Here is a 19112-nt window from a genome sequence, read left to right as displayed (position 1 = left end):
TTGTGGGATGATGAAGAAGCCTCTCTTTGGGTCCGCCACCAATGATTTACACACGATGGCTTCCTAAATAATAATCCTCCATTTTGATCTTAGGGATGGCGACACTTCATCACTTCTCTTCTCTCCATGCTGTGGACAATATTGTTCACTTCTACGTGACTCTTGGTGCCTGCCTGTCTTCTAAGCTACAAATATTCCCTTTTCTTGGGCGTGTCTACTACTTGTGCTCAGGAAAACTCTCCACCTCCAGTGCTTGCTTCGGCAGCACATATACTAAAATTGGAACGATACAGAGAAGATTAGCATGGCCCCTGCGCAAGGACGACACGCAAATTCGTGAAGCGTTCCATATTTTTGAGACTAACTTGATTCTGCACCTAATAACGGCAGCAAGACTGTTGGTGGCGCAATACTGGAAGAAGGAAGACTTGCCTACAACCCAAGAATGGACATTGAAAGTCACAAACTTAGCCGAGATGGCTAAAATATCGGCATATCTTAAAGATCACTCAAATGAGAGATATAAACGAGACTGGGAAAAATGGATTGACTATATACAAAATAAATACGGGACCAAGACATTCCAGTTAGCCTATGCTTAAGATCAGAAATGATTTAAACTGTTAAAAGTTAGTTCAGCAAGAAGAAGCTAAGGTCAATGTAGAATGTCATTAATTTCTTTATTTCTTTTTTTCTCAATAGATTTTAGACTGTGTTTATTAAAAATCCATACCGTGTACGGGTTCTGGGAAGTCAGGGGGGTGGGAAGGAGGAGGGGGGTTGGGGGGTGGAGGGAGGGAGGGGTATACATTAGGCTAGAAGCTAGAACTATCTTGACATACAAAAAATTGTATTTCGATGTTTTACTGATTGAGGAATGATGAAATGTTTGTTTTAAAAGAAATAAAACTTTTGATCTAAACGAAAACTCTCCACCTCCCCTCCAATGTCAAGGTAGAAGCACTGGCAATATTTCTCCTTTCTTGCTTCTTCCCTCCTTTTGTCTTCTCCCTCCCTCCCTCCCTCCCTCCCTCCCTCCCTCCTTCCTTCCTTCCTCTCTCTCCTTCCTTTCTCTCTTTCCTTTTCTTTCCATGCCTGTAGGCTAATCAGGCTAAGCAGGTGTTTGGCAGATCATTCCCAGAGCTGATGTTGTGTTCTCAGTTTATTGGAGTTCATTGTACGTTAATTAATTAGTGCCAGGAAAAGAGTAGATTAGCCTTTCTGTAGACCGCAATACTTTAAATAAATCTGTGTCTGCAGCCCACAGTTGGTTAATTGTTAACTTTGGGCCTGCGTCCTCAAAACACAAAGGGTGTGTGTACATGACAGAATTAAGCCCTCTGTAATCATGTTAGTCTCGATGAGCATTATTTAATTCCAGTATCATTAAATTTAATCCATAATTATGTAAACAGCCCAAACGAGCGAATGTGTGCACGCATGACTCATAAAGCTACACTTAACCACAAGTTAATCGTTGGCTCTTTGAAAGTGCACACTTTGGTGCCTGAGAAATGTAGTTCTCCCTTGCTCTGGGGCTGTCAGTCAGAGAATCTGTAGGCAGTTGGTTTTACTGGCAATAAGTGTGAGGATCGGTCACAACCAAGAGCTGATTCAAGTTTGTGGGAATTTGAGGGGATTGTGACAAAGTTTGTTAAGAGAAAGTTCTGATGCTTCCTTCCTTTCCTGTTCTCTCTCCTTGCTTCCTTGCTTCTTCCCTCCCTTTTCTCTCTCTTTACTTCCTTCCTTCTGCCCTCCCTCTCTCTTCTCTCTTCTTCCTTCCTTCTTCCCTTCTTCCTTCCCTTTTCTCTCTCTTTCCTTCCTTCTGCCCTCCCTCCCTCCCTCTTCTCTCTTCTTCCTTCCTTCTTCCCTTCTTCCTTCCCTTTTCTCTCTCTTTCCTTCCTTCCTTCTGCCCTCCCTCCCTCCCTCTTCTCTCTTCTTCCTTCCTTCTTCCCTTCTTCCTTCCCTCTTCTCTCTCTTTCCTTCCTTCCTTCTGCCCTCCCTCCCTCTTCTCTCTTCTTCCTTCCTTCTTCCCTTCTTCCTTCCCTCTTCTCTCTCTTTCCTTCCTTCCTTCTGCCCTCCCTCCCTCTTCTCTCTTCTTCCTTCCTTCCTTCTTCCCTTCTTCCTTCCCTCTTCTCTCTCTTTCCTTCCTTCTGCCCTCCCTCCCTCTTGTCTCTTCTTCCTTCCTTCCTTCTTCCCTTCTTCCTTCCCTCTTCTCTCTCTTTCCTTCCTTCCTTCTGCCCTCCCTCTTTCCTTTCTTCATCTCATACTTTTTCTTTCTTTTTTCAACCTCTCTTTTACTTCCTTTCCCCTCCATAAATGAAATAACTTTTTACGTTTTGGGCCCTGTTACTTCTTAATTATTTTTCAGAGACCGGCCCCGAATGCCACCTTACTGCCAAAGCTTATCCTTGCCTTTGGAAAGAAGATGGGTCAACTCTTGAGATCAAAACAAGAGCAACTGTGGGAGGTTTATTTTATTTTATTTTAAGATGGGACTAAAAGTGAGTCTGCTGAATCTCCACCACATTAAACCCACCTTCCTGACCAACTTGGAAACCTGAGTTGAATCACAAGGGCCGGCATGATTTCATATATTTCCTGGCATATTCAGAAATAGTTTCTCCCCACATATCTGTCAATTGGATCGACCTAATTCAACAATTGGAGTCTGGCAGAATCGCATCAATTGGAAACTTGAATTGAAGTGGATGGATTGCCTGGATCGAATCGGCAGTTCAAATCAGATTTTGCTTAGCAAGGACTCTGCAGGATCAGATCAAGAAGGAAGGCAAATCTGAATCATATGTAATCACGAACAGCCCGAAACCCTGGAATTCTTGTGGCCCAGCCTCTGCCTTCAGCTGACCCTGAAGTTTGCACAACAGGCATTTTTCGCCAGCTTTAGCCCATTAAATAATGAACAATTGCTAGGATCTGAAGAAATAGAAGCCAGGGAAACTCCTCCTTCCCATCCTTCCACCGCCTCCCTCCTTGGAAAGTGATTTTCTCAATCGTTCCGCAATAGTCCTCAGTCAGAACGCAACGGGGACATGGGCTGACCCAAAAGCTGGGACTGAAAGCAAAACCATGTCTCCTTCGCCGCATTTTCTCGGTTCAGACAGGAGCCCCCCCCTCCTTTCAGACACAAGGGAGGCAGCCTTCCATCAATGATGTCACCTCCACCCCACCAGATGTAGCTAATTTGGGACCTTCCCGTTGACATAAGGGGAAACGAATGGCGCTAAGGAACATTAGGTCCCCTGATAGATGGGATCTAACGTTTGAGAGACAAGAAGGATGGCGCCCGTCCAATAATTTGTGGCACGTTTGGCAGAAGGGGAAACGATGATTTACAGTGGATGACGAAACAGTGAAATCGATGATTGACGGGTGTTCGTGCAATGTGCAGACTCAACCATCTGCTCCGTGTACCAATGGTTGGCAATGAATCCTTTGCTTGAAATTCTGTTAGCAATAGCAATAGCAGATAGACTTATATACCGCTTCATAGGGCTTCCAGCCCTCTCTAAGCGGTTTACAGAGTCAGCATATCGCCCCCAACCACAATCCGGGTCCTCATTTCACCCACCTCGGAAGGATGGAAGGCTGAGTCAACCTTGAGCCGGTGAGATTTGAACCGCCGAACTGCAGATAGCAGTCAGCTGAAGTGGCCTGCAGTGCTGCACTCTAACCACTGCGCCACCTCGGCTCTCTGCAATTAGACTTATATACCGCTTCGTAGGGCTTCCAGCCCTCTCTAAGCGGTTTACAGAGTCAGCATATTGCCCCCACAGTCTGGGTCCTCATTTCACCCACCTCGGAAGGATGGAAGGCTGAGTCAACCCTGAGCCGGTGAGATTTGAACAGCCGAACTGCAGATAGCAGTCAGCTGAAGTGGCCTGCAGTGCTGCACTCTAACCACTGCGCCACCTCGGCTCATATCAGACGAGGTGGGAGAGAGACACATTAATCACTCGGAAGGCTAAGGGTTTCCTCTTATAAAGCTCGGAGAAGTTTTCTAGGAGGAAGACTCCGCTCCAAGCCGAAACAGCTCTGGAAAATTGGGCCGTGTCCAATTTGCACACCTTTCCGAGCTACCTGGCCGCTGGGGCAAGCACTTGAGAATAAGAAAATAACAGAGTTTGGGGGGGGGGAGGACATTGGAGGTTTTCTAGTCCAACCCCCTGCTTAGGCAGGGAACTCTATATATATTCCAGACAAATGGATGTAAAAGCCTCCAGTGATGGAGCATTCACAACTTCTGGAGGCAACTTGTACCACTGGTTAATTGTCCTCACCGCCAGCAAATTTCTCCTTAATTGTAGGTTGCTTCTCTCCTTGATGAGTTGCCATCCATTGCTTCTTGTCCTTTCCCTTCAGGAGGCTTTGGAGAATAAGTTGACCCCCTCATCTCTGTAACAGTCCCTCAAATATTGGAAGACTGCTATCACGTCTCCCCTGGTCCTTTTTTCCATCAGACTAGACCAGTGGTTCCCAAACTTGGCAACTTTAAGACTTGTGGACTTCAACTCCCAGAATTCTCCAGCCAGCAGAGCTCTGCTGGCTGGAGAATTCTGGGAGTTGAAGTCCACAAGTCTTAAAGTTGCCAAGTTTGGGAACCACTGGCTAGACAAACCCAATTCCTGCAACCGTTCTTCGTAGGCACTTCTATTTTACACATCCCTCCGCCAAACCAGCATGCTAGAGCCAAGGTGGCGCAGTGGTTAAATGCAGCACTGCAGGCTACTGCTAGATCAGCAGGTCAGCGGTTCAAATCTCACCGGCTCAGGGTTGACTCAGCCTTCCATCCTTCCGAGGTGGGTAAAATGAGGACCCAGATTGTTGGGGGCAATATGCTGACTCTCTGTAAACCGCTTAGAGAGGCCTGAAAGGCCTATGAAGTGGTATATAAGTCTACTGCTACTGCTATTATGCTGCAGATCTCAATCGTGATTCAGCAAGCAAGGCCTGATCCCAGGGTGGGGTTGCCAAAGGAGGAGATTGAATAACCTCTCCAAAAATGTACTTGGCAAAACATTTGCGAGGGCCAAAGGACTCCCCGACAGGGCATGGAAGCTGTGGCCAGACAGGGATTGCCTCATCTTGACCAAAATCTCCTCAGCAGTTTTGTTCCAGGGTGGCAACATCTCTCAAGAGAAGCCACAGGATTCTTGGATGGCCAACAGCAGCTCAACCGATGGAATACCTATGCTGGTTTTTTTGTTTTAATTTCATTTTCCTGAGAGCCATTCTCCATCCTTCCTGCCTGTCTCTTTAAAAGAAAGCATTTGTTTGAACGTTGAGGGCCTCCTCTGTGACTTTATGGATCAGGGACCCCCCCAAGCTGAAGGATATCTGGAAAACTGATTCTGAAGCAAACTATCGACTGCAATTGGGAGAAAATTGGCTGGGACTTCTTTTTTTTTAAAAAGGAAATAATGAACTGGTTCCTAGGTCTAGACCAGTGTTTCTCAACCTTGGCAACTTGAAGATGTCCGGACTTCAACTCCCAGAATTCCCCAGCCAGCGAATGCTGGCTGGGGAATTCTGGGAGTTGAAGTCCGGACATCTTCAAGTTGCCAAGGTTGAGAAACACTGGTCTAGAATCAAAAATCGAAGAGAAATGTCCCATGCAAGAAAATGTTTTTGAAAAGATGCCTAGGACTTTAAGAAGACTTCAATTTGTGTGTGTTCCCTCACTGGATACTAGACTTATATTTATTAAGATCTGACCTCTGAAAGAAGGGAAGGAAATATAGCTAATGCAAGGTGGGATGCGTAAGTGTGCAGCTCAGAACACACAAACTCACTCCACCTCCATATTTTCATCCAGTTGCACAGGGTTGAAACCCGTCATCCTGGGGCCAACGCTTGGGAAGCCAGCCTCTGCCTTTCTTAGGAAAGCCTCCCAGATGTTATGGCCTGGGCAGCTGGGAAGAGTGTAGCAACATCTGGATGCCATAAATTTTCTATCTTTGAGGGGCAGGCGGGACATATAGGGTGTGGTTTCCCCCAATTCAGTGGGACCTACAATTCATAGATTTGACCATGGAGAGAGAGAGGGAGGGAGGGAGGGAGGGAGGGAGGGAGGGAAGGAGAGAAAGAGGAGAACGGGGGAGAGCGGGGGGAGAGAAAGTGAAAGAGAGAGAAAGAAAGAGGAAAGAGGGAGAGAGAGAGAAAAAGGGAGAGAGAAAAAGAGAGGGGAGAATGCGCGGGAGGGAGGGAGAGAGAGAAAAAGAGGGAGAGAAAGAGAGGGAGGAAGGGAGAGATAAAGCGCGGGAGGGAGGGAGAGAGAGAAAAAGAGGGAGAGAAAGAGAGGGAGGAAGGGAGAGGAAAAGAGTGGGAGGGAAGGAGAGAATGCTAATTTGGAGATCTCCCCTCCAAATTAACGTATTTTGCCAGAAAGCAAAGAATCTTGAAGCACAGATTTTATATTTTAATTTGCATCCTGGGTTTTAAAGTTCCTATTTGATTGCTGCTCAGCTGCATTTCATTTCAGACACGCCCTCTTTTTTTATTTAGACATTCTCTTCAGAAATTGGATTTATCAAATGCATAACTGTGCATGTTTTCACATGCTGGACACACAATCATGGACTCACGTAAATATATATCTAAAAAAAAGCCAGGTGGAGTTTTGATCGCATCGTCGGAGCCGCAGCCAGGCGCGTTCTCTCCAATAAATCAAATAATCTTCCTTATCCCCCAGGCCTGCCATATCTTTCCCCTTCCTCTGCCCGTTCTCCTTCTCTTTTCTTCTTGGTATATTTACTGTTTCTGTCATACTTTCCCGCAGCCTAAAACTAATGCAATGTGAAAACAATTTATCCATCAAAAAGAAGGCCTCAATTACCCGAGGACAATGCAGAGCAAGCATATATAATCCTCTCCGTTTTTGCAGCCCAGAAGAAAATTGCTATACAGCTTACACAAGGGACCAGCGCGGTAATGCTGAAATTATTTTCCCCCACTCTCTCCAATTCCCCCTTTTTCCCCATGACTCATCGGTTGGAGAAAAGGCTTCAGAATCAGGTGACACCCGGCGACCTTCAGAAGCCCCTTCCCAATTTGCTAAAGCCATGTGTTTTAATGCAACGTCCCTGGGGAGATGCTTTTGGCTGAAGAAGCTGAACTTTCCCTACCCCGTTGCCTTTATCTTCTCATGCGCACAGGATGGTTCGCAAGCCTCCGTTCCTGGATAGCAATAGCAGTAGACTTATATACCGCTTCATAGGGCTTTCCGCCCTCTCTAAGCGGTTTACAGAGTCAGCATATCGCCCCCAACAACAATCCGGGTCCTCATTTTACCCACCCCGGAAGGATGGAAGGCTGAGTCAACCCTGAGCCGGTGAGATTTGAACCGCTGACCTGCTGATCTAGCAGTAGCCTGCAGTGCTGCATTTAACCACTGCGCCACCTTGGCTCTTACAACATCCTGGATGTTGTGTTTAAATGACTGTCCCCTGCCTAAAGTAGGTTTGCTTTGAACAGTGGTAGGGATTGATATATTTATGGAGATTCGAAATCAGAAGGAATCTAGCAGCACGCTTTCAGGCTGACACGCCTTAAAAAGAGACGGAAGGTTTTGTAAGGCATGGGGCGTGTAAGGGTCCCACCAGCCTGCTTTTCTCAGGTATCCCAGGTGCCTCTGTACTTCCTGCTTGTAATCATCCCTTGGCAACTTCCTGCCTTGTTAAAACCAAGTCCCATTTCCCTTCTTGTCCTAACGTCTACTTTTCTTCTCACCTTCCATTCCTCTTCTCTTATTTTTGATGAATGTGTTTTATTCTCCTTACGTACACTGAGAGAATTTACACCAAAGACAAATTCCTTGTATGTCCAATCACACTTGGCCAATAAAGAATTCTACTCTACTCTACTCTACTCTACTCTACTCTACTCTACTCTACTCTACTCTCCTGTACTCTACTCTACTCTACTCTACTCTCCTGTAGTCTAGTCTACTCTACTCTACTCTACTCTACTCTCCTGTACTCTACTCTACTCTACTCTACTCTCCTGTACTCTCCTGTACTCTACTCTACTCTACTCTACTCTATTCTACTCTACTCTACTCTACTCTCCTGTACTCTACTCTACTCTACTCTCCTGTACTCTCCTGTACTCTACTCTACTCTACTCTACTCTACTCTACTCTACTCTACTCTACTCTCCTGTACTCTACTCTACTCTACTCTCCTGTACTCTACTCTACTCTACTCTACTCTCCTGTACTCTCCTGTACTCTACTCTACTCTACTCTACTCTACTCTACTCTACTCTATTCTACTCTACTCTACTCTACTCTCCTGTACTCTACTCTACTCTACTCTACTCTCCTGTACTCTCCTGTACTCTACTCTACTCTACTCTACTCTACTCTACTCTACTCTACTCTCCTGTACTCTACTCTACTCTACTCTCCTGTACTCTACTCTACTCTACTCTACTCTACTCTACTCTACTCTACTCTACTCTACTCTACTCTACTCTACTCTACTCTACTTTCTATTCTCTACTCTCTATTGGCCCAAATTTACCCAGCCAGCTTCTCTAGTTAATGAAGATCTGGAACTTGAGTCTCCCAACTCCTAGTCCAGCACCTTCATGATGACACTTTACACCAGAGGTCTCCAAATTTGGCAACTTTAAGATTTGTGGACTTTAAGTCCCAGAATTCCTCAGCTAGCCATGCTTAAAGGCTTGAAGACCCCTGTTTTACACCATATCATTTAATGTAATAGATTCAATTATTTTACAGGTAATATTCATTCCTGAGGGCTGGTCGTTCTATTCTGTTCTATTCTATTCTATTCTATTCTATTCTATTCTATTCTATTCTATTCTATTCTATTCTACTCTACTCTACTCTACTCTACTCTACTCTACTCCACTCCACTCCACTCCACTCCACTCCACTCCACTCCACTCCACTCCACTCCACTCCATTCCATTCCATGCAAGAAGAACCAGCCAAAAAGCCGCCATACAGCCATTGAATTCCTCAGCTAGCCATGCTTAAAAGGTTTGGAGACCCCCTGCTTTACACCATATCATTTAATGTAATAGATTCAATTATTTTACAGGTAATATTCATTCCTGAGGGCTGGTTGTTCTGTTCTGTTCTGTTCTGTTCTGTTCTGTTCTGCTCTACTCTACTCTACTCTACTCTACTCTACTCTACTCTACTCTACTCTACTCCACTCCACTCCACTCCACTCCACTCCACTCCACTCCACTCCATTCCATTCCATTCCATGCAAGAAGAACCAGCCAAAAAGCCGCCATACAGCCATTGAAAATGGTGAACATGCAAAAACAAGGATCGAGCTATAAACTTGCAATAATTCCCATCAAAGGACCAAGTAGGGAAGGGAAAGCCAATAGGGAATAGAAAAAAATGAAGATTTTGTAGATGTCATTGTGATTGCTTCTATATTTTTTTTTCTTAAAATGGTGCAGTCAAATGTCTTCCTTTTGGCATAGTTGCTAATAATTTCATTATTTACACGGCCCCCATGTGTTCCCCATTAGCCTCCATTCTCCCATCTTCAAGAGACATCTGAAGGTGGTTAGGGTGTTTATATCAGACCCATCTTGGGTTTCATGGAGTTTCCTAGTTGGCTTTTACTCTTGCTGGTGCCGTCCCGTCAAGCCTTTTCAAGGAACTGGACCAAATCTACCACAATCAGCAATCTCCTCCGGAATTATGAAATCAAGGCAGTTTGGGCCGGGAGAAAACACATGTCTACTTGATTATTTGGCTCAATGGATGAGCACAGGCCTTCCAAGAGGGACTCCTGGCAACAGGATGTGACATCTGGCAAGGCAGCTCTGGTCACAGCAGGGAAGGCCAGCCAGGTGAGCCAAAATTCTTATCTTCTTATTGCACCTCCACCCCTTCCTCCCGCCAGACATGTTTCTGGGTGCACTACAAAGTTAATAATTAGCACAGAAAGAGGGAAGAATAACTGACTGATATACCGTAGGCCAGGGGTGAAATCCAGCAGGTTCTGACAGGTTCTGGAGAACTGGTAGCGGACATTTTGAGTAGTTTGGAGAACTGGTAGAGGAAATTTTGAATAGTTTGGAGAACTGGTAGCGGAAATTTTGAGTAGTTTGGAGAACTGTAGCAGAAATTTTGAGTAGTTTGGAGAACTGGTAGAGGAAATTTTGAATAGTTTGGAGAACTGTAGCAGAAATTTTGAATAGTTTGGAGAACTGGTAGCGGAAATTTTGAATAGTTTGGAGAACTGGTAGTGGAAATTTTGAGTAGTTCAGAGAACCGGTAGCGGAAATTTTGAGTAGTTTGGAGAACTGGTAGCAGAAATTTTGAGTAGTTCAGAGAACTGGTAGCAGAAATTTTGAGTAGTTCGGAGAACCGGTAGCGGAAATTTTGAGTAGTTTGGAGAACCGGTAGCGGAAATTTTGAGTAGTTCAGAGAATCGGTAGCGGAAACTTTGAGTAGTTCGGAGAACCGGTAGCAGAAATTTTGAGTAGTTTGGAGAACTGGTAGCAGAAATTTAGAGTAGTTCAGAGAATCGGTAGCGGAAACTTTGAGTAGTTCGGAGAACCGGTAGCAGAAATTTTGAGTAGTTTGGAGAACTGGCAAATGCCACCTCTGGCTGGCCCCTAAGTGGGGAGGGAAGGAGGATTTTGCAGTATCCTTCCTTTGCCATGCCCAGAGCTACACCCACAGAACCAGTAGTTGAATTTCACCACTGCCGTAGGCCACACCTGAGTTTGTCTCCATATTGTCTCATAGACCGTTGGAAGACTTCGCTTCCTCACATTGCAGACCCCAAACCATGTGACTCTCAAGCCTTGATGAACATCATCAGACAATATGAATATCGTCAGGAATAAGCTTGAGTGTTCTTATCACTAAACAAGCATAAGTCACCCCAGGATTTAGGACCAAGGACAACCGGAATTCCAAAATTAGAGCCTAGCCTGAACAACTGAAAATAGTTTGGAATGTCATAGCTTGATCAGGTCTCTGTTATTACCCAAGCATCCAGGAACCAACATGACTTAAATAGCACATTCAGTATATACATTTAACTTAAATTCAGTATACACAATCAGCCCACATCAATCCTTCACGGGACGAAGGTCTTTTCACTCAAAACCATGGACCATAATCTACCAAAAACGTTCCAGGAGACAGATGTTTTCTAGGGCTGAGACAGAATAATTGGCCCAAATTTTACCCAGCCAGCTTCTCTAGTTCATGAAGATCTGGAACTTGAGTCTCCCAACTCCTAGTCCAGCACCTTCATTATCACACTTTACACCAGAGGTCTCCAAATTTGGCAACTTTAAGATTTGTGGACTTTAAGTCCCAGAATTCCTCAGCTAGCCATGCTTAAAAGGTTTGGAGACCTCTGCTTTACACCATATCATTTAATGTAATAGATTCAATTATTTTACAGGTAATATTCATTCATGAGGGCTGGTCCTTCTATCCATGGTTTCATTCCTATATATTCCTCGCTGTTATTACCTATATGAACTAAATCTCCTTGCCAGTTTGAAAAGGGTTACACCAGACAGTGCTGTTTTCCACTTACCTTTAAAAGGAATCAGCAGCTTAGCCCAATGGATGCGACTTTCTGGTCCGCAGATTTGATTAAACATCTGGCAACAAAAAAGAAAGAACGCAATCAAGAAAACGAATTTGTCATGCACCAGAGGTTAAACGATACTTTGAAAATTAAAAGCGGTTTCAAGAAATAGTTATTTGTGTACTGGACAGCTAATTCATGTCTGCTTCTTATAAGGAGAGGGTATCATTTTTAAATTTCTTTCCCCCCCCCCCACCCAAAGAAGGCTGTTTAAACAGTGGTGGAAATGGAACAGGAGAGATATATGCTCTATTTGTGGGAAGAAGAGTTATATCAAGTCATCTTTATTTGATCAAGGACCAGGACTAGGTAAACAAACAGGCAGATAACAAGGAACAATTCCAGCCACCCTGAAATCTTAAATGGGAAGTATTGTATTGTATTGTATTGTATTGTATTGTATTGTATTGTATTGTATTGTATTGTATTGTATTGTATTATTTGTATGCCACCCTTATCTGGGAGGACTCAGGGCGGCGAACAATTCAAGGGGGAAAAGGGGGACATAAAAAGACAAAATACAAATAATAAAAGTAGACAATAATCGCACAACCATACATGTCGAGAGGGGAGGGGAACTCATCACCCCCAGGCCTGCTGGCAAAGCCAAGTTTTGACGGCTTTTCGGAAGGCCTGGAGAGAGGTGAGGGTCCGAATCCCTGTAAGAGTAGCTGACTAATTTTTTGCTTCTCATCCAAGAAGCTTCTTCAGTTCTAAAAAGAACTGAAGAAGTTTCTTGCATGAAAAGCAAAATGTTTTTAATGGGAAAAAAGAAATCCACCAAGAAATCCCATTTGCCTTTTGAAAAGCATCTTCGGGATTCCTAAACCCTAAAAAGGTAGTAATTTAACACAGTAGCTATAACCTAGTAAACTACACCAAGGGGTAGAAGGTGAATTACACGTCTCAGGGTTGGAAAAGAAGAATTCCCCCCGTAAAATAGCAGTTAGACTTATATACCGCTTCATACGGCTTTCAGCCCTCTCTAAGCGGTTTACAGAGTCAGCATATCGCCCCCAACAACAATCCGGGTCCTCATAACTAAAAGGAATAGTTATGGAAAGATCCGCTTGAAAGGTGAAACCTACAGCAGAAGCTCATGAAATCTGCTGGAGCCCAGGAACCTTCTCCAGGAATGTCTTCCAAAGGTGGAAGAGTGGCTTCCAAGCCGTGTCCAACGGGTTGACCTTATATGTCCCCTTTCGGGTATTGATCCGATCTGCTGAACACTTGGCAGATTTATTTTGGCAACACGACTGCAGCTGGGAGGAGCCTCCTGCTCCGTTCTGCCTCATGTATCATCTGCAAACCGTCCCCTGCCAAATTATCCCTCCAGATGGAGGCCCTTCCCTGCCAGGGCAGCAGCAGGGATAAGGGGCCGTGGGAGAGGCAGGGGCTCTTAGGCCCAACTGGCAGGATTCACAGCACACACACCCCGTTGACCGTTCACCTTAGAAGATGGAAGCCAACTGACCACGGTGGAAGGATCTTGCAAGGCCAACCAGATTTTGAGGATCTGGTGCACTCTATGTCCCGTCCCAAGCTTTCCAACTGGGCTACAGTTTGGACGGGAAGTGGAAGCTCAGAGGAGGGGGCTGAAAAACTCTCAGACTGCCCTCAAAACCTGAGCTCTGAGTCATCCATTTTCAATCTCTCCCAAGAGTTACCAAATAAGAGCCCATCGGCTAGCCTTCGGAAATATTTAGCTTCTAAATATCTTGGAAGGTGGCAGCGCTGATGGGCTGGAATAAATCAAAGCAGCTCCTTGTGGAAACATCTACCAGTTGGCTCGCGAGGAAGCAGCGGCAAGCAGTAGAAACAGATCGAATCCCATTCAGTTGGAAGTTTCCTTCTTCATTTCACATCATCACCAATGTTATTGCTTCGAAAGAACATGGCCTGAGCATATTTTTCCCCCCGTTTTCGTCCAAGCAGCTGTTTTTCGTTTGAAAAATAAAGCATGCAAGAACCAAAAGTGACCCCCTTTTTCTCCACATCAGGTATGAGGCAGACTGCAAAGGCTCCCAGGGGAACCAAAAGAAGAATCCAGAAGAGCTGGGGTGCAAGGAAGGTAAGTGATCCACATCTGGAAAGACTGAGCAGGCCAACTGAGCAAAAGCACACGTTCTGGCCTCCCACAGAGGCATTTGCTGGGGACTGGAGCTCTGCCTGCTCCATACGAAGCCCCAGCCCTTCAGCGACCTGCCTCTCCCCAGAGTCGAAATCTGACGCGGACCCTGGTTAATGACTAATGTGCCTTCTTCCCCAAAACACAGGTGTTTGTTTGGATGGCGTCGTTGGGAAAGTCTCAGGCAGGCAGGGTGGAGGAGGAGTCAAGCGGGGATGTAGCCTAGAGCAGTGATGGCAAACCTTTTTGGCACCGAGCCTGCAAACCGGAATGTGTGCACATCCCAGAGTACCGGAAACCTGAACTCCAGCTGGCTGGTGCGCATGTGTGTGCCGGCCAGAGGGTTTTCGGCACCCACATGTGTGCTGGCGAGCTGGTCTTTGCATGCGCCAGAATGCTGGAAATCTGACGCTGGTCGGCACAGCATGCCTGTTTTTTGGCTGTTTTCTGGGCCGTTTTCTGGCTATTTTTCAGGCCAAAAACAGCCCAATAAATGGCCTGAAAATGGTCCCTGAAAACAGCCCAAAACAGCCTGAAAATGCCCCCCAAATGCCCTCCAAAATGGTGTGATTTTGGCCATTTTCCGAGCCATTTTCAGGCCATTTCCCAGTGCTCCGGTGCCCATGAAGACCAGCTGGCTGGCGCACATGTGAAACCAGAAGAGCAGCTGGCGACAGCACATGTGCCCACAGAGAGGGCTCTGCATGCCACACACATGCCAGAGGTTCGCCATCACAGGCCTGGAGTCCTTGCACAGCTGCATAAGCCTGACTCCCGCTAATCTCCACGAAACGTTGTTGATTTGTACTTATTCAATAAACCCACATCGCAGGGTAACTATCTGTTTGTTTCCAAGGAAAGGCAAGCAATCTGGGGAGACTTTTGTAATAGAGGTAGAAAACACATTAAAGTCGCTAGCTTCGACCTTCGCGAGTGGATCTGGTTACTTGCGCCCGATAAGCATCCTAATCTTACAGTAGTAATTGCCCTTTGCAAAATCGGTTTGTTTCCTCTGACGGTGTATTACACATCGAAGCATCGAAGCTTAGGCTCTCGTCAGCATTCTCCGACAAGAAGAAGCGAAAAGCTGTTTCCGGAGCCGAGCACCTGGCTTAGAAGACCAAAAACTCAGATTTCAACTGCTCAACATCTGGGTCCCCTCTAGAGTGTCTCCAGCTGGATCCTGGCCTTTGGGTTTCTACGAAGAGGCTCAGACTTAAGAGCAAAGCAACTTAAGAGTCACGGAGGCAAGATTCTAATCTGTAGGGGAAAGGACTTTCTGAAGAAGGTGGAGAAGAGGCAGATTTAATCCTGCCCACTGAATGAGGAACCCGCGAGTTGAAAACAGTTGAAGGGAAAAGAGAAAGTGGGCAGATTTCCTGGAGAAAAATTAACAGTCTACCTTGGTAACTTAAGGGGGGCATGAAATGACCCAGCTGCTCATACGGAGACCATTGAGGCTGAAGAAAAACAGACCAAGCGGTCAGCTGGGAGAAATGGGAATACGAAATCGTGGCTCCATGTTGAAAAGGGAGAGAAGAGGACTGAAGACAAAATGCCTGGGGCAGGGAGAAAAAAGAATTGAATCGGGAAAAAGAGAGAGAAGGGGGAAGAATTAGGAAAAGAAAACACGGAGAATGCAATAAATGAAAGAAGCGAGGGAGATGTTTAAAACAACTGGAAAAAGCTCGTATTTGAAGTGAATTGAACCGTTTCTCATCCCTCTTTCCCTTGCTTGTCTTTACAAAGACATCATTATAAATCAAAACCTATGCGAAAAAAAGTCACTCTGGAATGCTCAAATATTAATAATATTAATCATGGGGTTGTCCAAAAATGACAGCCATCCAGATTCATAACAAAGATATGTTCCTTTAAAAATGTTAGTGGAATATTTGAATTTATCCTGTCAAACACAGCAAGTTTTTTTTTTTTAAAGCACAGCTTGGTATTTGTATCATAAGCTCCTCTTGAGTGCGCTGGCTGGGGGGAAATGGGGATTGCAAGTTAGACATCTGGAAAGCACCAGGGGTGGGAAATACGGCGGTGTAGAGATGAGAAAGAGAAAGAAGAATAAAGATATTGACCAAAACATGTAGGAGAGAAGCTAAAACTGCTCCCAGCCACCGCCAAGAACTTCAGAATTAAACATGAATTAACAGCATTCAGAACAGCAGTGACTCAAAAGTGATGATCGTGGGGAAATAAGTATTTTTGGGCAGTCTACAGGAAAAAATAACCAGAAAACTTTCATAGCATCAAGCATCAAAAACAAATCAATTCCATAATCCCTTTGTCCCCAAATCCCAAAAGTAGCTGAAGAATTTCAAAATGTCTTTATATCTAGAAAAGAGAACTCTATAAAAAAAAAAGATGGGGAAATGTGAAAAAGCTCAAATCAAGGGAAAAAGATTGCTAAGAATGTGTGATGTTTGCTTTAGTTAACACAGAAAAATCACCAAATCACATCAGACCAGGCTATGCAAAGGATCCGGCCCATGGACTGGTGGGATGAAAAGCAGCTGCCAGCTTGTAAAGAAGTGCTATAAAAGTCTTTAAAAACAGCCTTCCAGATGTTTTTCACGGCCACGTGATCCACTAAAAGTCTTCAAAAGTCTTTAAAAACAGCCTTTCAGGTGTTTTTCACGGCCACCTGATCCACTAAAAGTCTTTAAAAGTCTTTAAAAGTCTTTAAAAACAGCCTTTCAGATGTTTTTCACAGCGACGTGATCCACTAAAAGTCTTTAAAAGTCTTTATAGGTCTTTAAAAACAGCCTTTCAGATGTTTTTCACAGCCACGTGATCCACTAAAAGTCTTTAAAAGTCTTTAAAAACAGCCTTTCAGATGTTTTTCATGGCCACATGATCCACTAAAAGTCTTTAAAAGTCTTTAAAAGTCTTTAAAAGTCTTTAAAAGTCTTTAAAAGTCTTTAAAAGTCTTTAAAAGTCTTTAAAAGTCTTTAAAAGTCTTTAAAAGTCTTTAAAAGTCTTTAAAAACAGATGTTTTTCACAGCGACGTGATCCACTAAAAGTCTTTAAAAGTCTTTATAGGTCTTTAAAAGTCTTTAGAAACAGCCTTTCAGATGTTTTTCACGGCCACCTGATCCACTAAAAGTCTTTAAATGTCTTTTTAAAAGTCTTTAAAAACAGCCTTTCAGATGTTCTTCTTGGATGAGAAACAAAACGTCTTCAAAGAAAAACCAGGAAGTCCACTTGCCTTTTGAAATTGTCCGGAATTCCATCAGCTGGAGCTTAGATTCACACCTCATCCTTTTCTTTTCTTTTCTTTCGCTCAGGATTTTATAGCCGTTCTGCCTGGGTTATTCTAATTGGTTCATTAGAACAAACAGGCTACAGAATTGTAACTTGCAAGCACCCTCAGGGCTGGTATGCAGAGATTGTGCCAGAGATTTAGATTATAGAGACCTTTATTCGAAACAATAGGAACGGTACCAGTTCTTGCTCATGAGGCTTTGGCTCAAAGTGGTGTTAAAACCCAAGGATTGTGCCAGTTAATCTGTTAGGCAGCTATCTCCTATTAATTTAGACAGCTCAGCTCAATAACAATACAATCAAAGTCAATTATTCTTTCTTATCCGGAGTTCCAGTTTGTAAATAATATTCGGCATCAGAAAAATTGGCTCTGGCAGAAATCTCCAACTAGGGCAGGCTCAGGGCACTGCAGCCAAAAACCTATCCAAAATAAACTGATCAAGAAATTCAAAGTGGAAAATGCTGAGATTTTAATTGTCACAAAACTAACAGGAATGTTAATGTGTTTACTTTGCACACCACGCATGATAATCAAAGAAGGTTTTAAGGAGTTTCTGCTTTAAGTTACGGCTGCAAACAAAAAAATATTTTTTTTTTAAAACCAAGGAAGCCCGGCGTAAGAATCTCTTTTTGTTTTTTGTTCTAATGAGAATGAAGGATTTAATCAACATATCATTGAAAGAACTCAGAAATTCTGGTTGCCTTTTATTAAAACCAGAATCTCTGGAAAGCCAAGGGATGGATTTCGATGCTGATACGGTGCCTAAATGACCATCAGGCACACACAGGGCTGCTTTGTTGAAAGTGATTATTCCAAAATTAAATAAACCAAAATGCTTAATTGCCTATCAACCCATAACAAACACACTCCAAGTAGCTTATTCATTTAATTTGAACATTTTCCCTTGCCTTTCTATTCTGAAAGGTGAAAGGCAAACTTAAGTTTAAAACAAGAAAACCATTAAAGCCATTACATTAAATTAAACGCGTACAACTGATTCAATGGATTAATGACTTCACAATTAATCTCCATATCAGTGTCAGGTAATTTGCATAAATCCTTTGCAACTGCAGTCAGCCTGCCGTGATTAAGGCATTTTCCACCCTGTTTGAAATGAGCCTATTTGTTCCTTTCCATTAAGCACCAACCTCAATATCTGCTGACGTTTGAGTCCAGGTTGACTTGTTCTCACCTCGGACCAGAGGTGGGTTCCTACCGGTTCGCACCAGTTCAGTAGAATCGGTTCGTCAAATCTACCGAACCGGTTAGAAGAGGTTCCACCAGTGGACCCAGAAAGCAGGCCACACCTACAGAAGAGGTTCCAAAATTTTATGAAACCCACCACTGGTCCTTGGATATGATTATTCTACACTATCATGCTATCATTTATAAAACTCAGGGCCTCTGTGAAAGGCAAGGATGACTACTGCGTTTGTGGTGCAATCAGAACATTGCGTGTGTTGAAGTTGTTTTAACACAAACCAAAGATGCCTTTTAAAAAACAAGTTTACATCCTATTCTTATGCATGCCAGTGCTGTGTGTGAGGGAATTTAAGGTGGTTCTGACAAGTGTCGTCGGCATCTTCATATCCGGTCACATGGGCGGCAAGACACTCCCATCCGGTCACATGGGCGGCAAGACACTCCCACAAAGGAGGCCACACCCACAGAGTAGGTTCGAACAATTTTTGAAACCCACCACTGCCTCGGACCAATCAACCAACCCAACTTCTCCAACTATCTTCCATTAAAATTCAGTTGGACAAGTGAGATGCATATTTAACAAATGTGGATGAAGTCAATATAGCAATAGCAGTTAGACTTATATACCGCTTCATAGGGCTTTCAGCCCTCTCTAAGCGGTTTACAGAGTCAGCATATCGCCCCCACAGTCTGAGTCCTCATTTCACCCACCTCGGAAGGATGGAAGGCTGAGTCAACCCTGAGCCGGTGAGATTTGAACCGCTGAACTGCTGATCTAGCAGTAGCCTGCAGTGCTGCATTTAACCACTGCGCCACCTTGGCTCAAATAGATGGGCCACTCGTTATAGAACAGTCTATAGTCTGGTTGGCAGCATCT

At 44.2% G+C, this 19112-nt stretch overlaps 1 non-coding gene across 1 annotated transcript; it reads left to right on the top strand.

The window, feature by feature from the left end:
* The first annotated feature begins 249 nt into the window (after positions 1-249).
* On the top strand, positions 250-356 carry LOC148042834 (U6 spliceosomal RNA). Its single transcript, XR_015695097.1, has one exon. It is a non-coding gene; the product is annotated as a U6 spliceosomal RNA (small nuclear RNA).
* Positions 357-19112: the final 18756 nt, after the last annotated feature.

This window comes from Thamnophis sirtalis, unplaced genomic scaffold, assembly GCF_051295495.1.
Source record: "Thamnophis sirtalis isolate CommonGarterSnake01/CBP01778 unplaced genomic scaffold, rThaSir2_p1.2 scaffold_14, whole genome shotgun sequence".
Taxonomy (NCBI): Eukaryota; Metazoa; Chordata; class Lepidosauria; order Squamata; family Natricidae; genus Thamnophis; species Thamnophis sirtalis.
Note: the sequence above shows the minus strand (reverse complement) of the source record. Positions and strands in the feature narration are given on the sequence as shown.